Source organism: Quercus suber, unplaced genomic scaffold, assembly GCF_002906115.3.
Source record: "Quercus suber isolate HL8 unplaced genomic scaffold, Cork oak 2.0 scaffold_2, whole genome shotgun sequence".
NCBI classification, from domain to species: Eukaryota; Viridiplantae; Streptophyta; class Magnoliopsida; order Fagales; family Fagaceae; genus Quercus; species Quercus suber.
In genome coordinates, this window is record NW_027069469.1 from 2,577,635 (window position 1) to 2,582,569 (window position 4,935).

At 31.2% G+C, this 4,935-nt stretch overlaps 1 long non-coding RNA gene across 1 annotated transcript; it reads left to right on the forward strand.

The window, feature by feature from the left end:
- The first annotated feature begins 1,133 nt into the window (after positions 1–1,133).
- Positions 1,134–2,003, forward strand: LOC136064514 (uncharacterized). Its single transcript, XR_010626140.1, has 2 exons — positions 1,134–1,216; positions 1,557–2,003. It is a non-coding gene; the product is annotated as an uncharacterized LOC136064514 (long non-coding RNA).
- Positions 2,004–4,935: the final 2,932 nt, after the last annotated feature.

Genomic DNA, 4,935 nt, shown 5'->3' on the forward strand with positions numbered 1-4,935 from the left:
CTTTGGATGATAAAAAGCAGACTAATAATTGAGCACAGGTCATTGTCATGTAGAAAACACGTGGTGGCCAAACGTTTTCGAACTTACTTTAGTGAAGACTTTAGAGTCAATTACAAGTGGGCGGTGGATGATGGTGTTACTTTTCTCTTTTAGCATTTGTTGGGCAAAAATTATTTTTGTCAACTTATTTTACTATTTAATTTATTTTTACTACTGTTCATGGATCTTATTATACTATTTCAATTAACTTTTTTATCTTTATTTACAATACTTTCAGTAAATTTTTTTTAGTTTCAGCAAAATAAACAAATCCAAACTAACCCTTAGTTTATAAGTATAATTACATGGATAAGCTTTTCACTATGTAGGATATAAGCAACTCCGTTCACAATAAAGGAAACCAAAATATTTAAATTTAAGTAAAGGAAAAAATTAAGTTCATTGCAAACAATGAAGGGGAAAAATGTCTAATCGGCAAAAGCTTTGTAACTCAATTGATATTTTTTTATGTTTCCAATTAAGATATTTAAGGTTCAACCATCAATTTTCCGTTGTAATTATTGATTTGTATTTATTTATTTTAAATATCCAACTTTATTTTGTCTTGTTCTAGTGAGTTTAATTAATAGTCCACTTCACATGTTTTTACTTGACTGTATATATGGTCTATAAATAAGACAAGGGTAGAGAAGGTTAGAATCATTAACAAATTTCTTATTCAATGGCAAAAGACTTTATCAATTGAGTAAACTGATACTCACGTGATTAATAAACTAAAGATTTGATAAATAAAATAAATTAAGATACATAACTTTACCCTATTCAATTTTTATTTCTAGCCAACTTTATTTGAAGTCTTCTTATTTTTTTCATGTGTTTCCCCTTTTAGTCTTCGTTCAATTATATTTTATTTGTCAAGAGTCTTGTAACTCAATTGATATTTTTTTTATGTTTCCAATTGAAATATTTAGGGATTCAATTGTCAAATTTCCATAGTAACTATCGATTTTTATTTTTTTAAATATCCTACTTCATTTTGTCTTGTTCCAGTGAGTTTAATAGTCCATTTTACAAGTTTCTACTTGAATGTATGGTCTATAAATAAGACCAGGATAGAGAAGCTTAGAATCACTGACTCTCAAAATGAAGGCCATTCTCATTGTTTCCCTTCTCTTGACTTCCATATTTTTCATTCCTTCTTCAAACGCAGCAGAAAGTTAGTTTCTAGTAGATAGTTTTTATTTTAATCAATTTTGTAGCATACTTAATAAAGTAAATTTATTTATATATTGAGTAAGATTTTACATACTAGTAGCAGTTGCTTATTTGTGTTGACAAATATTTTGAATATAATATTATTTCAATTGTTGTTAAAGAATGAGTAATTCAATATGATTTCTTATATACTAATAATAAAACTATTTTCCTGTTTTTAGAGGCCTATAAGATAATCACTTATTCACCTCCCGAAGCTAATGTGTTTCTGATCAATTCTAAGTTTCTAACCATGTACTTTCACATTTTAAGATTTTCATATATGGAACTTTTGCTCTCAGGAAAGTGTGAACCATATCGACGATCATGTCGGTCGAAGCCGCCAGATTTGCCCTTGAAGCCACCAGCTCCGCCTCTGAAGCCACCAACTCCACCTTTGAAGCCACCAACTCCGCCAACGCCAGGTCCACCCTATAGGAAGCCAACTCCGCCATCGCCAGGTCCAACCTATAAGACGAAGCCAACTCCGCCATCTGGATGTAGTCGTACCCCATATAGACGTTGCGCACCTCCAACCCCTTAACAAATGAAGCACCACGGTTCAACAATAATCAAGCATTAGGTTGCTTATTATCGTGGAGGGCAGTATTAATTAAGAATAAAGTGGGTTTTAATTATGCGATAATATCATATATATATATATATATATATGGTATTATGCACTCCATGCTAGTGTATTGTAAATGTGTCCAAAATAAAAAGTTGACTAAAGTTTGTCTGTTGACTTATTTGAGGGACTTTTGTGCAAATTCTAATTATGCATCATCAACAAGAGTTCTGAAAAAGTTCAAGTTATATGAATTAATTTTCAGTCCACAGTTCTTGGAAGAAATATACATGGAAATGTTTTTGACATTATTGCATGAGGATGACTAAAATTGACTTTAAAACTCACTCAAGTGAAGATTTAAACCTTATTTTAATTTGGAGAAATACACGTATTAATTATATTACAAACACACCTAACCTAACTACTGTGTCTTTTGTCTTTTTGATAAATGTGAATATTTCATTGAAGGAGCAAAAGAAATAAATCTCTTTCCCAATCCTCTATGACAGCACGAGGAAAGGATACACAGTTACAAACTTAGGAGATATATATTTTTTTTTGAAACTTAGGAGATATATATTTAAATACAAAATATACCTACTTAATTAGCTCATGGGCGCCTATGGAATTAGCATCCCTTTTGATCCAACAAAAACAAGTCAACAACCCACCAAAGGATTAGCCAAGACTAATGCATCATTCAATAATGGCTGAATCTTCTAACATGCCTGATCCAAATTCTTATTTAAGGCATCAACGCAGATCTTAGAATCACCCTTAATAATTATACTTTGGAACTTTTCATCTTTAGCCAGCTAGGCCAAAATGGAGATATACCTTTTTCATCAAAATGTCTAGCAAAATGCTCATTGTCTGAAACTATTTAGAGATATGCTCTTATTTTAAACTCAATTTTCTAAAAATCAAGTTTCAGTGAAAAACTTGATTTGGTGAAAATCGAGTTATAGGCAATTAAACTTAAAAAAAAAAAAAAAAAAAAAAAAACCCCAGCATGGAACTCGAGTTACATGCTTAAAAAAAAAAAAAAAAAAAAAAAAACCCCAGCATGGAACTCGAGTTACATGCTAGTTTTTTCAAGAAACTCGATTTTTGCCAAATTGAGGTGGGGTTTGGATACACGTTGCGTCTGGCGTTTGGCGTTTCCTGCATTTTTCCTTTTTTTTTTTTTTTTGGTTGCTGTAGCACCCGTTTCAAGGGGACAAATGGCTACTGTTCATGAACAGTAGCCATATATTTCTGACTTTTTCAGCTACTTTTCATTAGTTTTATAGGTCTCGCATATTGTTCACGGGACCCATTTTCAACAACTTTTTCATTAAAAATAGCTCCCATAGCACCATTCACTCATTTAAAAATTATTTTGTTACAGTGTTTTCAGTTTTCAATTTCAGCAAAATAAGTTCTATCCAAATGGAGCTTGAGTTTTTCATTGAAAGCCCACTGCTGAATCAATCACTTTGCATTAAATTCTTATGATTTTGATATCAGTGTGGGGTTTAAGTGTCCAATTTCATATTCAAAAAAAAAAAAAAAAAGTGTCCAATTTCAATACCAAAGTTTGGGGTGTAAAGTGTAGATAAGGCATGTGCTATTTCCACTCTCTATCCCTACAATATCCCACTCAAAGTAAATGGGTCCCACATAGCTTCAATATCAATGTGGTGGTGTAATATAAGTGTCCTATTTTCAATACAAAAGTTTGCAATGGTGTTTTCGCTTTATACAATACTAGTCAAGGTAGCACGTGCAAAGCACGTGCTAGCCATGGGGAAAAAAAAGTAGTAATTAAGATTAATTTTAGATTTTATTTATATCACAAAATAAAAATAAAAATAAAAATCGTTTGATTTTTAAAATACATAGAGATTTACATTAATCAAAAGATACATTAATTTTAAGAATTTTGATAGTTATGTCATAAAAAGTTAATCTTAATCGTATAAGACCGTGACAGATCCCAGTACAATATTTTATTATTTTATTTTGATTTATAACTTACACCTCAATAGTTGTGAATATATTGTAATAATAACAAAATGTCACGACATTTTTAGTTGTGCTAGGTCTTGGTATAATATTTTATTATTTTATTTTGACCCATAAGGAATTAACATATGCGTTACAACATTTTCAAAAAATTTCTATGTATACATTGTACTTAATTACAATGTAAATTTATATTGTAGACACAAAAAAATTGGCAAATTTCGTACACATTTACAAACTTTGTACAATATTTACCATTTTTTGTGCAAATATGTATAATATTAACCACTTTTGTGTATTTACAATGTAAACTTGCATTGCAAGTACAAAGTAAACATATAAAGATCTTAAAAAAAAAAAAAAAAAAAAACACAAAAACAAAAACAAAGCTCAAACCAACTGGCATACTTAAAGGGGGAAAAAAAGAAAAGAGAAATGCACCTCACTAATTGAATAAACCAAAAAAAACACTATTCATGAGCCTTTGGCTCTTTTTATATAGTTAATAGATATGTCAGCTTACATAAATATTTAAAAGAAAAAAAAAAACACAACGATAATTGAAAAAAAAAAACTTTAGGCACTGTATAAATTAATGTTAAAATGTTGTGGACTTAGCATTTTTTTATTTTGATGTATAAGAAATTGATATCTCAACTGTAGGGACTGGGTTTAAGCACTTCTACTGTTGGATAAGTGAACTCAAGTCCAACTAGCCTAATAAAATGAATTTGTAGAGAATGAGTTCAAGAACTAGGCCCTAGTGAGGATTACAACGGCTTATATGATGGTCAACACCCTTATACATAGAGGAACTGAGATTTTCTAAGGAAGTTTGTCCTCGGCACAGTCCGAGGAGCTTTTTTGGTCCTCCTTCCATCCAGGGCCTCTTCTTCCTCCCTTTTCCCCTATTATATAGTCCTTCTTTTATAATCTCTTTCTTCCACTTGTTGATCATCTATGCCTCCCCCCTGACTGCCTGTCTAATCAGCCACTTTACCAGCACTCTTGTGAGTTGCAGCAACCAAGGCAGCACTATTCAGAGGTCACATATTTACTAACGCGGCTAGAGAGTTAGGTGTGCGCACTTAATGTTAAGGTGA